Source organism: Macaca mulatta, chromosome 2 (genome assembly GCF_049350105.2).
Source record: "Macaca mulatta isolate MMU2019108-1 chromosome 2, T2T-MMU8v2.0, whole genome shotgun sequence".
In the NCBI taxonomy this organism is placed as follows: Eukaryota; Metazoa; Chordata; class Mammalia; order Primates; family Cercopithecidae; genus Macaca; species Macaca mulatta.
The window spans coordinates 30,862,772-30,886,502 of NC_133407.1; the positions used below are offsets into that span (position 1 = coordinate 30,862,772).

The following is a 23,731-nucleotide window of genomic DNA, read 5'->3' on the forward strand; positions in this document are numbered from 1 at the left end:
CCAGCTACTGAGGAGGCTGAGGCAGGAGAATTGCTTGAACCCGGGAGGCGGTGGTTGCAGTGAGCTGAGATCATGCCATGACACTCCAGCCTGGGCGACAGAGTGAGACTCCGTCTCAGACCAAAAAAAAAAAAAAGAAGAAGAAAATGATTGTGTTAGAAAATTCACTGTAAAAATGCATTTGTCCATTTATTCTAAATATGTTGGGTTATTATAAGAATGAATCAAATGTATTTTATAAGTTTTTTATATGAAAAATGGGATATTTTTGCATCTATTACTTTTTTTCATTTAATAGTATATTGTGAGCAGGAAAGGTAAGCCTATATCATCTCTTTTAATAGTTGTGTAACATTCTATTATTATATAGAAGTCCTATATATTTTTTAACCAGTTCCCATAGATGACTATTTAGGTTATTAGGATTTTCCACTGTTATATATACTACTGCATTCAAACTGCTTTTAATAGTGTTTGCATATATCCCTCATTATTTCCATAGGCTAAATTCCAGAAATGGGCTTACTGGTTAGAAGGGTAATTACAAGTCTTCTGATACTTACTGCCAAACTCTACAAGTTTCATTTCTACCGGCAATTTTGATTCCTGAATTTTTTACATCAATCCTCGTATTAATACTTAAAAAGAAAACATCTTTGCTAATTTTATAAGAGAAAAGTAGTGTCTTGTTGTAATAATGTACCCGTTTTTAATGCTATTGACCATTTATATTTATTTTATATTTTACCTCTTAATACGACTTACCTGTTACTCAGGTATTTTTCTCATATTTAATTACTATATTATATATTAAGAAGATCAGTCTTTTGTAGTATGTCGTATTTTTTTTCTGTGTTTAATTTTTTTTTTTTAAACTAGTGAGTTGAGGAATTTGGTTTTATTTGTTTGGATTTTTTATTTTTGGGTCATATAACCATTTAAAATTTTTATGTAATCAAATATATATCATTCTACATAAAAATTTTCATCTTTAGTATTCAAAACTTAAAAAATACCTAATAAAGTTTTAATTGATCTAGGATTTTAAAATAATCAGTTTTGGGGCCTATATACTGTATTTTCTGTGTATTGGCCTTGCAGACCTCAGTGTACATACAGATTTACAATCATGAATGTAAAGGAAAGCACACTGGGACTGCTTCCAGCTGACTGTGACCTTGATTCTCAGCTTCTGCATCTATGAAATGAAGATATTGGTCTGGTACAGTGCTCTGTTCATTCTGGTTTTTTTGCCCATGAACCCCAGTAAGAAAATTTAAATCACAACCACAGACACACATGTACATAAACACATACAAGTATATGTATGTGTGTATATAAACATACTGTGTTTCTACTTTTTGTGTGTCATGCCATACATATCATGCCATGCAGTGCCAGATATTATTTAAAAAAAACTCACTAAATTGCTTTCCTTACCTACTAAGGGGTGTTACAATTTGAGAAACACTTGTCCAGTGGATCTTTGATTGGACACTCACATGCCTTCTGGGACTGACCAGATAACAGTTGCAAATAACTTACCACTTTAGCTAATCAGAGGGCTTGGGTTCTATCTAAAGGCATTCAAATTAAAAGAGTAAAACAAAGCACCTTGTTAGGTCAGCAGACATTTTCAAGTGGAATTCAACCTTCAAATTTGGGACCCTATCCTACTCTAGAGAAAAAAATCAAATACATAAAATATTGGCTTATTACTTTGTCAAATTGCTATAAAATAGTTTTAACTAACGGTTCATGGTCAGGCAGTGAAATCAGACTATACTTTTAATAGCATTGGTCTGGATGCTGATATTCGAATGCTTTCCCGGTAACCTCCTCTAAACTTCTTTGGCACTGTGACAACTTCTAGCCATGAAAATTAGGAGATAAAATGGCCTAACTCAGTTTTCCTGATTTAATGAGAAATAATGTCTATGCTAGGATATGAGAAGATAAATATGAAAGAGATAGTTCCAGGTATCTGAGTTACTTTCAAGGCTGATGTTAAAGGAGAAAGTGGGCTTGGTGTGGTGGTTCGTGCCTGTAATCCCAGTGCTTTGAGATGCCAAGGTGAGAGGATTGCTTGGGGCCAGGAGTTAGAAACCACCAACCTGGGCAACATAGCAAGACCCTGTCTCTACAAAAAATTAAAAAATTAGCTGGACATGTGGTGCATAGCTGTAGTCCTAGCTATTTGGGAGGCTGAGATGGGAGGATTACTTGAACCCAGGAGTTTGAGGATGCAGTGAGCTATGATTGTGTCACTGCACAGCAGCCTGGGGGACAGAGTAAGACCTTGTCTTAAAAAAAAGGGAGGGTTGGGGGAGACAGGTGAACTTTGTCCTTCCCATTTCAAATGAAGGTGATGCACTATCCTAGCAACTGTGTCCAAAAACACTTTTAAGAAGATGCTGGCCAGGTGTGGCGGCTCACACCTGTGATCTCGGCAGTTTGGCAGGCTGAGGTGCGCAGATTACAAGGTCAGGAGGTCAAGACCATCCTGGCCAACATGGTGAAACCCTGTCTGTACTAAAATATAAAAAATTAGCCGGCGAGGTGGCAGGCACCTGTAGTCCTTGCTACTCAGGAGGTTGAGGCAGGGGAATTGCTTGAACCTGGGAGGCAGAGGTTGCAGTGAGCCAAGATTGCGCCACGGCACTCCAGTCTGGTGACAGAGTAAGACTCTGTCCAAAAAAAAAAAAAAAAAAAAAAAAAAAGATGCTAATGAATAACCGGTGAAAAATCATATAGAAAAAGTTCAGTGTTCATGAACAAATACAGCAGCATTTGGATATCTACCAAATCTCTTGTGTCTGTGTATACACACGCAAAATTATTTTTATGACTTGATTTTCTGGTTTTGGGGATAAGACTGTATATACTTCGAAGAGAGATTCTGTGATGTATAACCATTAAGTCTCACTTTTGGTGACTTGGGTAATTGTAATGGAACCATGGAGCCATTAGGCTCCAGATGGGACTTTAATCTGGCTTCTGATTGAGCTGAGTGTCCTTGTAGAGTCTCTTAGCATCTGTTTTGGAAATATTTGCGACATTATTCAAAATTTGTACAAATTAACCCACCCTTGGGTTATAATTCAATTTTTCTTTATTGAGAAGTGTATTATAAACATTTTTATGCAATCAGATTAAACTAGCTTATACCTGTTATTTATTTGTCTATTAAGTGGTCATGTAGATTTTTGTGACTGAGCTTTTAGTGGATTTAAGAAAGCTTACGTTAGACTTCTAAAGATTGTAATTTGTTTATAAAATGTTGTTTATTAAAGCTATTTCCAAGTTTCAAATAGCTTTCACATAGGTACTTATTTTTGAGAGACTATTTAAAAATACTTAAAATTATGCTGGTTCCGTCTTTTAATAACAGAAACCCAAATAGTCTGCCTTATTCCAGAATGAAGTGGATTTTTTCCCACAGTGGAAACTATAGGTAGGGGAGCTTCTAGGGCTTGATCTCCAAGCACTATATGAGCAAGGTATCAGCCTGACTTATCTGTTTTTTAAAATTTATCTTCAGGCTGGTTTCCTTCATGTTTATAGGATAGCTACTATCTGTAGCTGGAACAACAAACATTCTTCACTTCCAGTAGGGAAACAAGAATTTTTCTCATTATTGTGGACTAAAGGTTTTTTCCTTCAGTTTTATTGGCCCCGTTTAGATCACATGTTATCTTTGGACCAGGAACAATCACCATGTGCTAACAAGTTTAATTAAGTTTGGGTTTCTGAACCACTTACTTCCAGGAAAGTTGATATTACAGCATTTGATTCAGGATCTACCCCTGGAGCTTGAGAGAGTCTGGGTAGGTCAGCTTCTCCTGATTTGTGGGAGGGGAAAGGTAAAAATGGATGTTGGATTTGCAACCAGTGGAGTCTCTGCTATAAGGATTATAAAAGTTCTAATCCACTCCTTGATCAGGATTTTAGTTTCTTTCTCTTTTTGCATTTTTATTAGTACTATGGCTTTTAATTAATTATTTTCTTATTTACAGAACACAGAAATGAAAATCATGTTGTGGAAAGAAATACTAGTTAGGTATTTTGTAGTTGCTTGGGCTTTCTTTGTTATGTGGAGATTGGAAAAATTGTAAATATTGCTTGACACAGATAAAGTGTAAGGAGATTGCATTATTGAATAAATGTTAGTGACATTTTCTCAGGAAACTTTCATACATCATCACTATTTGTCCCTCCCCCCAAAGGAAGGCAGTATAATTCTGTGGGCCCAAATTCTCAGTGGTTTACCTTTCCATGTGTAACTAGGGTTTTTTCAAGTATTAAAGTATAATTGTATAATTTATATATTGAAATGCTTACTTTAATGACTGACAATGAGAGTACTGGAAATGAAGAGTTCTAAATTGATGGCAGAAAGATCTTATCCTGGATTTAAGTTAGAAAGGACTAAAAATACTGGTATGTAAGAAAAAAATTCCTCAGGGAATATTGGAGCAAATGTAAGTGTGAGGTTTGAATTGTCTGTCCCTGGTTGGTAGTATTTGTTTTCATGTTTTCCTGAAGGATGAAAGGCTGTATTTTCCTGTTAATTCATCCACTTTTAATAAATTTTTTTAGCTCTTATATATGTCAAAATGCACTATTACAAATATCACTAATTTGGAATTTGTAATAAATTGATTCGAAGTAGTTTTAAATTAAATAGGTTGATAAGCAACAAGCAGAATAGAAAGGAATCTCTTTACCTTTTTTAGGATTTAAAAACAAGGCATTCTAGATGCCTTCCTCTCCTTTACCCATAGCGTCTAACAGGTGTTGTTGATTCTTCCTAGATGCTTATCTCTGGAATCAGCTCTTCTTATTCTGGTTAGCCCTTATTTATCATCTGGACTCCCTAATCTCTGTGCCAGAATATTCATATGATATATATTATTCAGTACCTTGACTTTTTCTTTTTGAACTTAGCTCCATGTGAGCACATAGATCCATGTGCTCACACAAATCCACTCATTCTATTTTTAAAGCTTCATAGTACTCCCAAGTATGGATGTGTAGTGTATAATCTCAAAATAGTCTTTCTCAATGGTAGATGTCATTATGTTTTTGTTCTGGTTAAAAGTTCCCTTCCCCTTCTGGTGATTCTCAGTCATGGGAGGGAACATTTACTTCCTAAGGATGGGGAATCTGAATCTTGCATGGACCTTTTACAAGTCTGTCTCCCAAATTCTTATATACCTTCCTATTTGATGATTTCTCTTGTATTAAGAACTATAACTGGCTGGGCGCAGTGACTCATACCTGTAATGCCAGCACTTTGGGAGGCAGAGGCAGGTGGATCACAAGGTCAAGAGATTGAGACCATAGTGGTCTTACTTTCCTGCCACACGATTTAATAATTCTGAACACATTGCCTTCTGGCTGGGAGTCTTCCGTTTTTTCTTCTCTTTGCTTTTCTGCATTGACATGTATTTTTACTATGCTTTTAATACCCTTCCCTTCTCCTATTCATCCTGAAGCTTCATCTCATGCAATTTTTCCTGTTTTGGACTGCTGGGCTGTTTACTAAGAGCAACTATAATTTCTTCTAAACTTCTAACTCTCTTCTACTAGATTTTTGAACAACTTGAGGACAGAGTGGTGTTATAATTTTTGTACTTTTAGCATGTAGACAATATACATAGTAGTATACATAGCAGGAAATCAAACAGCTTTGAATGAATGGAGTTAATGGGTATTTATCCAATCATGCTCCACTTAATGATGGGAACAGGTTTTGAGATATGGTTGTTAGGTGATTTCATCTTTGTGTGAACATCATAGAATGTACTGAACATCACAGAATGTACTTATGCAAAACTAGATGATGTACAGACTGCCACACACCTAGGCTATATGATGTAGCCCATTGCTCTTGGCTACAAACCTGTACAGCATGTTACTGTACTGAATGCTATAGGCAGTTGTAACACAATGGTATCTGTTTATCTAAACATAGAAAAGGAACTGTAAAATTGTAGTATTATAATCTTAAGGGACCACCATCCTATATGTGGTCTGACATTGACTGAAATGTCATTATACAGCACACGACTGTATTTATGTTTTTGCATAAAATAGCTGAATTTTCAACAGTGAAATTTACTGAATATATTTGTTGTTAATAAATTGGAGTTGCAGAAAGGCTTTACTCAAGTAGCTGGTCATAAGGGAAATAAGATAGGTGTTGAGAGTTTCAGATCTGCACAGGGAAGAAAGAGTAGATACAGAGATACAAAGTCTCTAAAGAGACAGAATGGGCCGGGCGCGGTGGCTCATGCCTGTAATCCCAGCACTTTGGGAGGCCGAGACGGGCGGATTACGAGGTCAGGAGATCGAGACCATCCTGGCTAACACGGTGAAACCCCGCCTCTACTAAAAAATACAAAAAACTAGCCGGGCAAGGTGGCGGGCGCCTGTAGTCCCAGCTACTCGGGAGGCTGAGGCAGGAGAATGGCGTAAACCCGGGAGGCGGAGCTTGCAGTGAGCTGAGATCCGGCCACTGCACTCCAGCCTGGGCGACAGAGCGAGACTCCGTCTCAAAAAAAAAAAAAAAAAAAAAAAAAAAAAAGAGAGACAGAATGACTGATGGGCTTGGAAGCCTTGGCCACTTACCTTAATGACTATATTGATGCAGCTAAAGAAAGAATTTGTCTGGCCGGACATGGTGACTCACGTCTGTAATCCCAGCACTTTGGGAGGCCGAGGCAGGCAGATCACGAGGTCAGCAGATTGAGACCATCCTGGCCAACATGGTGAAACCCTGTCTTTACTAAAATACAAAAAATTAGCCGAGCATGGTGGCGCATGCCTGTAGTCCCAGCTACTTGGGAGGCTGAGACAGGGGAATCGCTTGAACCCGGAAGACAGAGGTTGCAGTGAGCTGAGATTGCGCCACTGCACTCCAGCCTGGCGACAGAGTGAGACTCTGTCTAGAAAAAAAAAAAAAAAAAAAAAGAAAGAAAAGAAAGAATTTGTCCATTGAGGGTGGAGAGTGGATTGGCTGCCATCTCCAAATAAAGGCCCAAGGGTTGAAGTTGGTAGTACTCATCCTAGCTTTTGTTAGGAGATTTTTAATATTCTGGTTTCTACCTCTCTCTGTATAGAGACATATGCAGGGAGTTGCAGATGGATGCTCCAGGTTTTTTGTTTGTTTGTTTGTTTTCTTTTGGTAGTGGAATAGTGATTAAAAGATAGACTTCAGCAGACAAGGTTCAAATTCAGGCCTTTTTACTTGCTACTTGTGTGTCCTTGGGCAAGTTTCTATCAGTCTCCAGTTTTTAGTCAGTGTGGCTGAAGGCTAGACCTGGAACTTACTACATTCATAGAATAATGACTTTCCCATGACAGCTTTGGAGAGCCAGCCATCCCATCACGCCTTAACAAATCTGTACCTCATTGCATCGGCAGTGTGGGCCTAGGTGCTTGAACTATTCTATTAGAGTGTGCATTTTTTATATGTATATTCATGTGTAGTTTGATGATAAATAAAATACCTAGTTCATCATTTTCTAGTGAAAACATGGATGAAAGTGTATGAAATGCATTCAGCACACAGTTCAGCTTATATTAAAAAAAGTAGTATTTGACATACACTGGAATGAACTGAAGAGTAGGATCTGGGTTTGGGTCATCTCTATTTCTGTTTTACTTTGGATTGTGTTTGAGAGGAGTGTCTGAAGTTAGTTCATGTTTAAAATATGTGTGGGTAGCAGGAATAGGAGTAGGGGCTTTCATGGGAGTCTGAGAACAGGGCCTGCTTTTAAGATTATAGGAAGTAGTTTTGGTTTTCAGGGAACATATCAAACAAACTTTTATTATTACTCTGTATGCCATCTTTTCTGTCTGGCTACCAGCAGGAGTTTCTGTTTCCATGTCATTTTGACTTGCATTGTTAACTTTCCTACCTCAGCAACTAAGGCAGAAGGCAGGTTTCTCCATAGATTTTTCAGATTGTTTGAGAGGCACAGAAAATTTGAAGCAGCCCATCCTTTCAAAAGAGCCAGGTTGTGAAGGTTCTGGTTTACTGATGACCCTGAGCCTCGTGCCAATCCAATGTCTGATTTATTGTAGCTGGTGTGGTATACAACCAGCAGCCATGGTTCAGAGACTGGATTCGAGGCAGCTTCTCTGAGAGAGTGATTGTGATCGCCAGTTTCAATAAAGTATGCTGGTCCATAGGAGTTGAGAAAATTGCTCCTTTAATCTGAAAGATGGTCTAGGCAAAGGCTACTGAGTGAATACAGGAGTACACTGCTTCATTTGCTGCATAATAGCTGTATTAGTGTCCTAAGGTTGCTGTAACAAAGTACTACAGACTGTATGGCTTAAAAACAGAAATGTATTTTCTTTTCTGGGGGCTGAAAGTATGAAATCAAAGTGTCAACAGGGTTAGTTTCTTCTGAGAGTGAGAATATATGGTTCTTAACTTTATTTTAAATGTCTCTAGATCAAGTATATTTAAATGTCTCTGTCTTTTTAGTGCAAGTTGAATATTTCTTATCCAAAATGCTTGAGATGAGAAGTATTTCGGAAATTGGATTTTTTTCTGATTTTGGAATATTTGCTCCAATGAGCATTTCCTTTGAGCATCACATCAGCATTCAAAAAGTTTCAGATTTTTTAGTATTTCAGATTTCAGATTTTCGGATTAGGGATCCTCAACCTGTAATTAGCAGGTTTAACGAAGATGATTGTTTTCTCATTATTAGGATTATGGTTATACATTGTATTTGGATGCCAGGATGTGAATATGATTAATGAAAATGGAAGTTTGTATAATTTATATTGGTGGGTTTCATTTTTAAAATGATTGGTGTATACATTTTCAAGATAATTGTTTTTGATAGAAAGTTACCTCCTACATAAGTGGCATGGCAACTAAGAATTTTATGTCCAGACACAAACTGATTTTTAATTACATATCAAAATTTTTTTCAATCATTTAATTATGTGTCTAAGTAGAAGGTTACAGATTTAAAGTAAAACTAAATCTGATTAAATTATCAAACAAATTTAAGTCAGCGTAATTCTAGTCATGTTGCTAAAATGAATACACTTTTCTCATTTTAATATTAAATTTAAAATATAGTAGGAACCTATAGGAATAATAAGTGTTACATTTTTATTTTTTCCCTTTGACTTTGCTTGTTTTAATTTTGAAGTCTGCTGTTGAAAATGTCAGTACTAGTTTAAATTCTGCGTAACCTGATTTGTAAAATTTAATTACGCTGACTTGACTGTTTGAATCTACTCCCTCACCCCAAAAAGAATGCATATCTCCTAAGTAGATGCAAATTTTGTGAATTATTTCTTGCCATTAGAATAACCCCTCTAATCCTTATTCACTTAATTTATGTCAGCATTTTCTTAATATATGTGTTCATGAAGGAAGTTAAGGTTGGTTGCTAGGCCTCATTCTCCCATCCTTCCTTCCCTTCTTTCTTTCTTACTTTCGTTTTTTATTTTGAAATAATTTAAGAGTTGCAGAAATAGTACCCTTCTCCCGGCTCCCCCTAAGATTATCATCTTATGTAACCATACTTTAATTTTCAAAACTAAGAAATTAACATTATTATAGTACTATTAGTGAAATTACAGATTTAGTTCATATTTCACTAGTTTTTCCACCATTTCCTTTTTCTGTTTCAGGACCTAATCTAGAAACCCACATTACATTTGGTTGTCAGGTCTCCTTAGTCTACCCCAGTGTGTGATATTTCTTTAGTCTTTCCTTGTCTTTCATGACCTTGAGACTTTTGGATAGTACTCACTAGTCAAGTTATATTTTAGAATATCCCTCAATTTGGCCTTGTCTGGTATTTTCTCATGATCAGACTGAGGTTATACATTATTGGGAAGGACACTGTAGAGATGGTGTCCTCTGATACACTCAGTGTATCATACCAGTGGTAAATGATGTCTTATTACTGGTGATGTAGCAGCATTATTATTTATTTTATTTTTTAAGATAACATAAAATTAACATAACATAAAATCAAGTGTTTAAAAGTGTGCATTCCACCACCTCTATCTAGTTCTAAAACATTTTCATCACCTCAAAAGGAAATCTGTATCCATTAATCAGTTTCACCTGTCCCCATACTCCTCCCAGTCTGTGTTCTGACTATGTAGATTTACTTATTCTGGATATTTCATGTAAGTGGAATAATAGAATATAGATATTTCATTTAAGTGGAATAATAGTGACTTTTGTGTCTGGCTTCATTCATTTAGCAGCGTTTTTAAGGTTCGTCCATATCTTAGCATTTGTCAGTACCTCATTTCTTCTTATGGCTGAACAATATGTCATTGTTGTATATATCACAGTTTATCCATTCATCCCTTGAGGGACAGTTGGGCTGTTTCTATCTTTTGGCTATTGTGAATAGTGCTGTAGTGAACATGTATATACATTTACTCGTTGAATTGCTGGGTCATATGGTAATTCTAACAAACTTCCTGGCTCAGGTAGTCTTTAATTCTTCTGGCTTTCATTTGATTTAAAAAGTCTAATTCTGTTACAGAATAATCAGGGTGCTGCAGAAATATTCTTCGTAGATTTTAAATGTCATAGTGAGTTATGTTTTAAAATCTGGAAATATTTGTCATTCTGATGAAACTACTTTTTTCTGGGCTTGATTGTTGACAGACTGTACCTGTTTTTCCATCTATAATGATAACAAGATATAGTGCTAGAGTCCATGAATTTGTTGTGTTATATATATTATCAGTTTATGTTACATCCATTTTGGCCTTATTTGGGATCCTTTTTCTCCCAACATAGAGGAAATTTACTAGTTTAAGGAAACATCTATAATAAATACCTGAGCAACAGTTTAAGGAAGCTTTTTATACTTTTAAATATTTCTTCATTTCAGACTTGAAGTTTTCGATGTAGTTTTGGGCCTTCTTTTGTAAATAATTTATTTTCATATGATAAATATAATGTAGTATTGATTTTTTAAAAATACTTTATATTTTATATAGTAGGGTAGAGAAAGGAAGAAGAGTATTCTACTAGAAACTTGCGATAAGATGGCGAATGAGAATAGAAAGTCCTCTACTTAGGACTAGATCAGGTCTATAAAGACTGTTCTTAAATTTATTTTTCCTTAATCTTGAGAGACTAAGAATTTTGTCTGTAAACCTTAAATATATTTCCACCAAATAGGAATATGAGTTGGTTTTTTTAATGGCTTAAAATCAAGTCTTTGGTTTCTTCTATGCTGACACCCTTTCAACCTAGGAAATCTTTTCCTTATGTGGTTGGAAGCTCTGGAAGATCTGATGTCCCCTTCGTTGTTTCATTCACATTTTGAGGTTTTCAGGCAGAATCAGGGGGCCTTGAACCTCTGGTTTTTGTGAGTGTTTTCACTCTTGCATATTCACCTGCTTGGGTTTTAAGTTCTGGAACAAAATTCCTGGCCTTCTCCTCACCTAACAGTAGATACATGATATTGACATGAATACTGTTACCCAGTGGTTTCCCCTGGAGTGGGGAAGAAAATGTAGAATTTTGTTTTGTTTTGTTTTTTGAGATGGAGTCTCTGTCGCCCAGGCTGGAGTGCAGTGGCGCTATCTTGGCTCACTGCAACCTCCGCCTCCCTGGTTCAAGCAATTCCCCTCTCTCAGCCTCCCGAGTAGCTGGGATCACAGACGCACGCCACCACACCCGACGAAGTTTTTTGTATTTTTGGTAGAGACGGGGCTTCACCGTGTTGGCCAGACTGGTCTCGAACATGGACAAGCAGTAAGTTAATGGACAAAGTATGGGACAGTTTGAAGATGCTGAAACCGTCTCAACAATTCTGAAAAATCAAATATTACTGTGAAGACCCACATTAATATAGGTCTGATGATGTAACTTATGTTAGATATTTCAGAAGAACGACTGTATTCTCGGATCCTTATTGATGGTAAAGCCGTTTTCTTATATTACAAACATTCTCTTTTCTGTTCTTGGAAACTCATTTTTCTTATTTTCCATAAAGCTAGAAATGTGTTAATTTTTGAATGTTCAATTTTTAAATGAAAACATTATGTATATTATAGATATAAGACTTAAATGATATTTAAGAATTTTTTGATTCCAATAAATGAGAGAACTCACTTTTAAGAAAAACAATTGAATAACAACTTTAGCTAAGTTTTTAGGAAGTAAAAAAAATCTCGATTTTTGTTTTCCAGGAAAATAATATGCAGCGATCCCAATAATAGTATTGTTGCCATATTTTTAATTGCTAGGGAGTAATTATTTATTGACCTGATAGCACTGGGAGTGCTCCAGATTAATAAAATGAAATTCTCATATGTGAATGCAGTATAAAATCTGAATGCTCCTTCAGTCAAAAGGGATTGCCTTGTATAAATGAAGTTTAAAAGGGATGTGATAATCAGAGCTACTGTACCCAAAGTCATTGTTTTAGTACATTCACCACTTTACATATTGAGTTACCAGCTAAGATTTTAGAATTACATCACTAGGTAGAATATATTAAAGATGATCCCTCAGAAAAAGAATAAAATTCCTGCAGCAACTTTAAACCAGGTGTAGGGAGGGAAATACTTTCATCAATACAGAGCCACTATGTGAAAGCCCTGCCTTGGGAGAATCGTACCAAATTCAAAAGTACGACTTTTTTTTTTTTTCTTTAAGAAATCAATTTGGCTTCTAGAGTTTCTCTTCTGTCTCGTGAATTTTTTCTTATGAGTAGGAGCGAAATAAAAATCTTTACCCATTTGAAATTATTACTTCATTATTGTTAAAATTTATTAAAGTAATAAACAGATATCTTTTTTAGTCAGAGGCCTGTCCATGTACATGTGCAAATATTGGTCATCATTATTAGAATCCAGCCATTTCTGACCACCTCTACCCCTTTTCTTTTATTTCTTTTTCATTTTGTTTCTCTTTGATGTACCAGTTTTATTTATTTATTTATTTTTATTTTTTATTTAAATTCTGGGGTACACGTGCAGAACGTGCAGGTTTGTTACATAGATATACATGTGCCATCGTGGTTTGCTGCACCTATCAACCCGTCATCTACATTAGGTATTTCTCCTAATGCTATCCCTTCCCCAGCCCCCTGCCCCCCGACAGGCCCTGTTGTGTGATGTTCCCCTCCCTGTGTCCATGTGTTTTCATTGTTCAACTCCCACTTATGAGTGAGAACATGTAGTGTTTGGTTTTCTGTTCATGTGTTAGTTTGCTGAGAATGATGGTTTCCAGCTTCATCCATGTCCCTACAAAGGACATAAACTCACCCTTTTTGTGGCTGCATAGTATTCCATGGTGTATAGGTGCCACATTTTCTTTATGCAGTCTATTATTGATGGACATTTGGGTTGGTTCCAAGTCTTTGCTATTGTGAACAGTGCTGCAGTAAACATACGTGTGCATGTGTCTCTATAGTAGAATGGTTTATAATCCTTTGGGTATATATCTAGTAATGGGATTGCTGGGTCAAATGGTATTTCTAGTTCTAGATGCTTGAGGAATCACCACACTGTCTTCCACAATGGTTGAACTAATTTACACTCCCACCAACAGTGTAAAAGTGTTCCTGTTTCTCCACATCCTCTCCAGCATCTGTTGTTTCCTGACTTTTTAATGATCACCATTCTAACTGGCATGAGATGGTATCTCATTGTGGTTTTGATTTGCATTTCTCTAATGACTAGTGATGAGCACTTTTTTATATGTTTGTTGGCTGCATAAATGTCTTATTTTGAATGCATTATTTTTATTTTTTAACTTTTATTTTAGGTTTGGAGGTACAGGCAGGTTTGTTACATAGGTAAACATGTGTCACAGTTGTATGTTGTACATATTATTTCATCACCCAGATATTAAGCCCAGTACCCAATAGTTACCTTTTCTGCTCCTCTCCCTTCTGTCAACCTCTCTGCTCAAGTAGAGCCCCGTGTCTGTTGTTTCCTTCTTTGTGTTCGTAAGTTCTTATCATTTAGCCCCACTTATAAGAACATGGGGTATTTGGTTTTCTGTTGTGTGTTAATTTGCTAAGGATAATAGCCTCCACCTTCATCCATGGTCCCACAAAAGACATGATCTCATTCTTTTTTTATGGCTGCTTAGTATTCCATGGTGTATATGTGCCATATTTGCTTTATCTAATCTGTCATTGATGGGCATTTAGGTTGATTCCATGTCTTTGCTATTGTGAATAGTGCTGCAGTGAACATTCATATGCCTATGTCTTTATGGTAGAATGATTTATATTCCTCTGGGTATATACCCAGTAATGGGATTGCTGGATTGAATGGTAGTTCTGCTTTTTGCTCTGTGAGGAATCACGATACTGCTTTCCATGATGGTTGCACTAACGTACATTCCCACCAACAGTGTATAAGTGTTCTATTTTCTTTGGAAGGTTGCCAGCATTTGTTATTTTTTGACTTTTTAATGTTAGCCATTTGACTGGTGTGAGGTGGTATCTCATTGTGGTTTTGATCTGCATTTCTCTAATGATCAGTGATAACTGAGCTTTTTTTTCATATACTTGTTGGCGGCATGTATGTCTTCTTTTGAGAGGTGTCTGTTCATGTTTTTTGACCACCTTTCAATGTGTTGTTTGTTTCTCTCTTGTAAATTTGTTTAAGTTCTTTATAGATCTTGGATATTAGACCTTTGTCAGATGCATAGTTTGCAAAAATTTTCTTCCATTCTATATGTTGCCTGTTTACTCTGTTAATAATTTGTTTTGCTGTGCAGAAGCTTAATTAGATCCCACTTGTCAATTTTTGCTTTTGTTACAGTTGCTTTTGGTGTCTTTGTCATGAAATCTTTTCCCGTGCCTGTGTCCTGAATGGTACTGCCTTGGTTGTCTTTTAAGATTTTTATAGTTTGGGGTTTTACATTTTAAGTCTTTAATCCACCTTGAGTTGAGTTTTTTGTATGGTGTAAGGAAGGGGTCCAGATTCAATCATCTACATATGGTTAGTTATCCCAGCACCAATTATTGAATAGAGTCTTTTACCCATTGCTTGTTTTTATCAGCTTTTTTGAAGATCAGTTGGTCATAGATGTGCGGCCCTATTTCTTGGCTCTCTATTCTGTTCCATTGGTCTGTGTGCCTGTATTTGTACCCGTACCGTGCTGTTTTGGTTACTGTTGCCTTGTACAGTTTGAAGTTGGGTAATGAGATGCCTCCAGCATTGTTCTTTTTGCTTAGGATTGCCTTGGCTATTTGGGCTCTTTTTTAGTTTCATATGAATTTTAAAATAGTTTTTTTCTATTCTGTAAAGAATGTTGTTGGTAGTTTGATAGAAATAGCATTGAATCTGTATGTCCTACTCCATTTCAAGCCACCATTGTCACCTGGACTTTGCAGAATCCTCTTAGTTATCTCCCTTTGGACTAGCTTCCTTACTCCACAGATCTGTTCTTTACCTAGGATCAAAGTCATTCTTTTGTAATGGATGTCAGATCAGGCTACTAAGAAGTTCCACTGTTGTCCTGTTTTTGCTTATTATTTTTTAAAAGTTTACGATGTGCTTAAGACAGTATATCATTTGACTCCCCTAAAACCTCATCTGCACTAATTCTCCTCCTTCCCCCTACTGCAGTCACAGTGGCTCAGTGATAGTTTTTCAGTACTGCAAGTCTGCTCCATGTCAGGGCCTTTGCACTTGCTCTTCCGTTTGGAAAACCCTTCTCTCAGTTATCCACAGAAATTTTTCCCGCACTATCTGTTAGTCTTTTCTTAAGTGTCACCTTGTCAGGGAGGTCTTCTCTGAGCACCTTATATAAAATCATAATCTTGTTCCTTTCCCTGCACCAACTTCCCTTATTCCCCTTAGCTTGCTTTACTTTTCTCTGAAGCACTTAATCATTTCTGAGTTCGTGTATATTTATTTTTGTTTGTTTATCAGCTCTTTAACCACTCCCTTTAGAATATAGGCTTGTAAGCTTCATGAAGGTAGGAACTTTGCTTTGTTTTCTGTGGTTTATCTACCTTCTGGAACTATACTTGGCACATGATGGATACTCACTGTGTTTATGTGTTAAATGAATGAATGATTAAATAAGGGGAAGAGAATTATAAACAGATGTGAAAAGCATTAGTGTGTTTCAGAACTTGAAAATATTTGCCTGTTTATTTGAGATGGGAGCAGTGAGCGATGGTCTTTTTCTTTCTCTTTAGTTTTGGAGTCCAGAACATGTAAAGTTTTTTCACCCATTATAAGGAAGTTGGACAAAATAACTGCATGTTCTACTTATAATTGGGAGCTAAGCAGTGGGTATGTATGCATGGACATAAAGATGGAAATAAGGGACACTGGGGACTCAAAAAGTGGGAAGGGTTAGAACAGGGAAGGGTTGAGAAATTACCTATTGGATACAGTGTTCACTATTTGGGTGATGAGTACACTAAAAGCCCAAACCTGCACATTTACCCCGAATCTAAAATTAAAAAAAAAAAAAAAAGAAATCAGACTCTGTCCTGAGAGAGCACGGATACTGCTAACTGTAATCCACTGAAAGTGTGGTCAGATTAGCATTTTAGAAAGAGTCTGCTTGCTAAGGGTGAATGAACCGCAGAGAAGCAAGGACATGGGGATTATTTCGTAAGCAGTAGTCCAGGGGCATGATGATGATTGCCTGAACAAGATTATTGATGTAAAAATGGAAAGATCGACAGATTAAAGAGATATATAGTATTTAGGGAGCAGGCCTCAGTAATTGAAAGAGGAACAAGAATGATGCATAGGAATCTGCCATGACAAAACTGGTGGATGGGATGCTATTCAGAGATAAGTAGTGGGCTTGATGGTATGGGGTTATGGTAGAAAATTGAGTCCAAATTCAGTTTATGGTGCTGTTTAGTTTTTTAGCGATGCCATAACAAAGAACCAAAAACTGAGGGGCTAAAAACAGAAGAAATTTATTGTTTCAGTTCTAGAGACTAGAAGTCCAAAAATCAAAGAGTAGGCTAAAGGCTCTAGGGGAGAATCGTTTCTGCTTTTCCCAGCTACTGTTGTTTGCTGGCAGTCTTTGGCTTGTGGATGTATTATGTTACTTCAGGCACCTGGCCATCTTCTTTCTGTATGTCTTCACATCATCTTCCCTCTGTCTGCATCCAAATTTACCCTTCTTATAAAGACACCAGTCATACTGGGTTTGGGCCCATCCTCATGACTTCGGTTTAATTTGATTACCTCTGTAAAGACCCTGTTTTCGAATAAGGTCCCATTCTGTGTGTGGCACTAGGGATTAGGACATTGATACATCTTTCATTGATAGATGACAGAATTTTAAGGAGAAATGAATAGGATTTGATGCTTTGAATCAGTATAGAGTAGGAGATTGGGAAGGGGAAAGAGCAAAGGTAAATCTTGAGTTGTCATGTTTTCCTGAGAGAATGCTGGTGCTACTAGAGAAATAGAAAAGTAAGGGGGAAGGGGAAAGAGTTTTGTGACAAGGTGAGGGTGTTGGGAAATAAGTTTCATTGTAAGCATGCTGAATTTGGAGTTGTAGTTGGTAGTAGAATTGGTTCATGATCTAGTCATAATTCAAGAAAAGAGATTTGTACCTAGATTATAGCTTTGCTATGATAACGTTTAGGTTCAGTGAGGGAGAGGATACAAAAAGGAGACCTAAGCCTAGAAAGGAAACTAAAGAGAGAGTGTTACTTTGTTAAAATGGATGCTTTCATCCATTGTAGAAAAAAAAAAGTTTCATGAACAGATCTATTCCTTTACTCTAAATGTCAGTTCTAGTAATGTCTGGATAGTGGATTTAGTTGCCGAAGTGGTCGCTGCATGAACAGAAGTAAGTTACCAGTTCCTGACAGCTGCGAGTCAGCCTCTGGGCATCTTGCTAAATTTTCAAATATAATTATACAGTAGACTTCCTTTAACAAATTCTGTGTTCCCAGCTATAATTATAACTGCTTTTCTTGCCTATAGCCTATTCTTTGTCTTACTACTCTCCTCTGTATCTCCCCCTGCTGGTTAGACTTTTCCTCTGGTCATTTGGGATCTGAGAAAATAGGAAGCTGTTTTTCCTAAGCATTGCATAACCAATTTCCTTCTTCCCACTCTACCCTAATAGACATTTCAGTAATAAGCAATGTTTTAAAGCATAGGCTAGCAGTATTCTATATTATATTTATATTTATCTTCAGAGAATATGCAGATACAAATTAGGTACCTTGTAAGCCTTCTGTGCAACTGTCAGAAAATGACTACCACAACTTCCACAGTGACCCTATTTAATAGTTAAGTAAAATCTTAAATAAAGTCTTGCTCATGGCCATGCTTTAGACCAAGAGTGTTTTGTTTTGTTTTGAATAAATTAAAATTTTCAACCAAAAATGAAGTCATCATAAATCCTACAACCATAATCTTGCACTAGTTTCCAGGACTCATCATGACAGTAATTTGTAAGATCAGAATTATGAGTGGGATTTCCTGTTTTCTCATGTATTTTTATCTCCCAAATATCCATTATGAAAATAAATCACTTTTAAAAATGACTTGATGTCCTTTACAAAAATATTGTAGTTTTTGGATGATAAAGTTTAGGAATATATTTCCACATCACTTAGATTAGATTCTGAGTCATTTTAATGTCTTTCTTAAGAAGTAATTAAAATGTGTAGTTTTTTGAATGTGCAGAAGGAAATTTCAACTTTTGTAGCTTGCAGTGGAAGTAGTCCAGAAGAAATTATGGATTGATGTCAGTACTTACTCATTAATATTTGTTATGTGCCAGGCACTGTGCTAGTTGCTAGTTTACTGAGATTTTAGTTTGAAGGATGAGATTAAATTAAATAGGTTTTACTTATAATAGTTGAAATATACTTGGGAATAAATAGTGTATCAAGATTGCCTATTAAAATAATTCTGTGTATTCTGGGTGATGTTCAGTACTAAGAAGTAGGACTTCTCTTACGTAGTAATTGGTTGACATTCTTTGACCTCAGTGTAAGACTGAAGTATTTAATCAACGAACACAGAGAATAAAATTATGATAAATAAACCACTTTCTTTAAACCTTTAGAAATAAACTTGAAGTCTTTTGGCATTAGATTGATGGGCTTTCCTTTTGTGAAAGAGTAAGTGAATAATTTAAGCTTATAATTCATGTTTGCAGGTCCTCATCCTGTCAGAGGAATAATAGTCTTGAAAATTGGAGCTCTGGAATTCACCATTCTGAGAGATCTCTCCTTGCTGGTATAATTTTATGCTTATGTGGCAAGGTTTCAGGTTGAGGAATGAGATCAGATTTGCAGGGGCAGAATATTTGCTATCCTCGTTGTTTTGGTTCCCGAGGAATGCTTACCCCTTAGCCTCAAATATGCTGTGGTATTAGCTACTTTAAAATAGATTGCTCAAGACTCTTTATTTGGAAAACCTTAAATATGCATCGTGATGCATTACTTGCAATAAAAAATGAGGCTACAATTATATAAAACAAAACAGTACAGCTGCTGACAGATGTCATTAGCGACTTACTCAAACACAGATCCTTCAAAAAGGAACTGCTAGACATCAGATTCAGGGAGTTAAGGTCATTATGACTGAAGATGAAATACTGTTGTCCACTACATTTATTGTTGTTGGCTTTTTGCATTTAACTTTTGGATAATTTTTTGGAGACCTTGACATTTGATACAGTTTAAAAACCATTCTTTTACATTACAATTAATAAATGTATAAGGAATGAGGAAAATAGAAAAGCACCATGAGGCAAACACCACAGTAATAATTGTTGCAGGCAAGACTCATTAATGGATAGCAAAAGTAAGGGTGAGCATTTAAGGAGAAATAGAATATTTGCATAGGTCTAAAAAGTATATTCCTAAGATGTTTAATAATTACAAAGAGAAAAATAGTAACTTTATGGAGGAGACAGCTGATGGACACTAAGTGATCAAGGTTAGTATCAACAGTAATAAGATATATTAACATCTGATATAATACGATACACCAAAGAGGGCACAACATCGCTTATATGATATTTTTGCCAAAAATATATAACCTCAGTTTCATCATGAGAAGACATTAGACAAACTCAAATTGAGACACATTCTACAAAATAATGGACTAGCACTCTTAATATTATAGTCACGAAAGAGAAGGAATTCCCACAGATTGGGGGAGACTAAGGACACATGACAACTAAAGGTAATGTGGGATCCTGGATAGGATTCTGGAATAGAAAAACGTCATTAGTGGCGTAACTGACGAAATTTGAGTAAGACCCACAGTTTAGTTAATAGTTTTAACCAATGTTAATTTTATGATTTTAATAACTGTAGTATAGTTATGTATGATGTTTTCATTAGAAAAACCTAATTGAAGGTTATGTGGGAATTCTGTGCTATTTTGGCAACCTTTCTGTAAGTATAAAATTATTTCAAAATAAAAAGTTAATAACGTCCCTTCTGGAAATTTGATGTAGTACATTCATACTTACCCTGCGAGACTATGAAAGGGCTCTTCTATTATAATGAAGTGTCTTAGTTTTAGTAATGAAATGTCTTTTGGTTTTATCTTGGGCAGAGTTTCAGGATAGACTCAGCACTTGTTGCTGACCACAATTTGTTATCTCAGTTCTCCTAATCATCTTCTTATAACAATTGTAGAGATACTTGAGTTGTGTAATTTCTAAAGAGATGTTAATTGGCCTCTGCTCTAGTTAGTTGACCAGTACGTGGAAGAATTTGAAGATTAGAAATACGATAGATTACCTTCAAATCGAAAGTGTGTAGATAGGAGGTATCGGGGGGGGGGGGATATTTGGATTCTAGATCTGATGGATACTACCAGCTCTGTGATCTTGAGCAAATCAATTTGTCTTTCTCAATCTCCTTTCTCATCTATAAAATATCAATGGTAGGAATAACTCTACCTTATATGGTTTGTAAAGATCACATCAACTAAACATGATAATATATATGGCCATATAACTGCAGATTGCTTCCGCTTCAGTCCACTGTGAATGGTGCCTCCTGGAGGTATGCCAAGTACTGTGCCAAGAACAAAATGGTCACCCTCAGTTAATTGGCTCTGATTAAATGAGAAAATACCTTTGGAAGGATATTGTGAGTTGAAATACTAGAAAAATAAAAGTATAAAAAATTTTAAATGTTACAACATTGTTAACCAAATTGGTGTAGTTTTACAGGATTTTCATAGCACAAACCCAAAACCTATACAAGCTAACCCATTTAGGTCTTACTCAATAATTAATAATAATTATTTTTTGAATCAATAAAGGAGCAGTACTATATAATACTATTTGTAAGCAACAGATCTGGGGCTATTTTAAACCATTTCATTTTATTCTTTTTTGTGTAGGGGAAAAAAGTCATTAGTCTGCATTTATAATCGGGACTAGCTTCCTGTAAAATTATTTAACTTTTTATTTATAGAATTTGAAATTTACAATTCTAAATACAGCAATAGTAAGGCACTGCATTTTTGCAGGAAACAAAAAGCACAATTAACATAAAGTTAGAACCAGCCACAAATAAAATATTTCAGCAAACTGTAAGAAAAAAAATGCTCTGGGAAGCAAATGCCAAGAAATGTTACATAGGTGGCCTTATTACATTGGAAAGAAAAGAATATAGAAGATTAGTAGCAGTAATAGGAGGAGGAGGAATAGGAGGAGGAAGGTACGTAGCAAATGATAGTGAATAAGCTCTAAGTGTTAGTTACTTTTCTAAGCACTTTATGCAGATCGTATTATTTAATCTTCCCAATACCTTATGAGTTAGTTGCCTGCTTTATATATGACATAGCTGAGGCTCAGAGAGGTTAAGTGATTTTTTTTCCCTCCACAAAATCTTGGAGCCAAGATTCAAAGGCAGGATGTTTGGCTCTAGAACTCATACTGTTAACCAGTATGCACACTCCCTCCATGAAACCAATAGCCACCATCTATTGATGTACAGAATGTAGTTTGTGTATTTTTTTGTGTGTGTATAATTTTGTTAATGGTACTGTGGGGTTTTCTGGATCAAGGGCACGATTTAAGTAAGTAATGGGCTAATTCATAGGACCCGTGGTGTCCTAATAAATCAAAACCCACTCAAGAATACCTCAGCAGTAAGCACATTAACTGTCTTCCTAGATGGATTATTTTTAAAAATCTCCATATCTGCATAAAGTGTATTACATACGATAATTTCACTTAATTGTTCTAACTTTTAATAACTGTCAAGACAAGTAGTAGATGAAAGGAAAGCAAAAAAATGGTAAAGTGTGGGTGTAGAATTACATCACTTTTTTTTTTTTTAAGGCAGAGATTGATTTAGAATTTTTGTATTTCCTGGAAGAATACCTTGTGGCTAGTAGGAATGTTTGATTGCTTTAATAGATTCTCACATAGTAGGGCCTAATATCTAGCTGATTGAATTAGTATTATTCTTGGTATAGAAATAAACTCCATAGTTTGTTCTTTATGAAAATATTTTATTTCAAGATATTTCTTTTCTGCTTGACAAAAGGGCATTGCATCTTTAAAAGAGACTTGTGATGTTTTGTTTCATTTTTTTCTAGCTTGGACTGTGGCAGAATCAAATGAGTAGTAGTCTTTGATGACTAACACTTGTTCATTTTTTCCCACTGCAAAAATCTTTAAAAAAGGTATAATGACAAAATTAGTTTATTCTTAGACATTATGTTTTATTTTTCTTTGTCTTCTTTTATAATGTTCTTTTTTATAACATTATCCTTCTCAGCCCTAAAACCTAACTTTCACATTCTAAAAGAATTCTTCTTTTAAGAGGAAATTGATATTTGGGGTCGAAGGATTTGGCCAAATCTGAGATTTCCTATCATAATTAAAATAAATCTTGGAAGCAGTTTTTATTAGTTACTTTAATTCAGATAAGCTAATTCAGGCTTATTTTCTCTTAAATTGATTTTTTAAAAAAAGATAAAAAGAGATTATCTCCTTTAGCTGCACCAAATGGCACCTGATTTAATAACAATGTTCTAACTCTATGAAGTTAAAGGGAGTCAGGAGACACGTTTGTGGAAATGTGGAGTTTGGTATTTATTGTTATACTGGTGGACTCAACCCCCACACCTTGCATCCTCTGTATTATATTTCTCTGTGGTTATCTCACCTTTGTCTTTTCTCTGTAGAGGTGAGGGGGTCTGTTTGTATAACTGTGCTCTCAGCTAAGTATAAAGTGGGCTAGAGCAGGGATGGCAAATACGTGAGCTCACGTGCATTCCCTCTCCTATGCTTGTTATGACATCAGGTCATGGCATACTTTCTTGCTTAGCCATAGGGCAGCTTCATAATTTTCCCATCTTTAGGGAGCCAGAAGTTTCAGTGTGAGTGAAACCTATTTGCTATTCCTGGAGTAGAGAGGTGGGGATGATTACCAGAAGTTTTGTACCTGTTTTTCCTTCATGTCCAGGATTTGATGTAGTCCAAGAGTAAGAGATCTTACTTTCTTAGGTTGATGTGTTCTAGCAGTTTAGTGACCTTCAGAGCATACTCAGACACACTTGAATTTATTGTGACAAAATTGATCCCCCCAACCCCCTTTTCTGAAATACTTGGTTAGGAAACCTTTAGATATCACCATAGTTTATTTTTTGACAACTGTCCTATAAATTTACACTCAAAAAGTTATTCTTGGTGAGGGATGGGGGATAGGTTGTGTCTTGCAAAAGGTATAATTCACCTTTTCAAGTGTACAATTCATAGTTTTTGTTT

The 23,731-nt window shown here is 35.9% G+C and overlaps 1 protein-coding gene across 2 annotated transcripts in view; it reads left to right on the forward strand.

The window, feature by feature from the left end:
• TBC1D5 (TBC1 domain family member 5) overlaps positions 1-23,731 on the forward strand; it is a 564,710-nt gene that overhangs the window by 72,849 nt on the left and 468,130 nt on the right.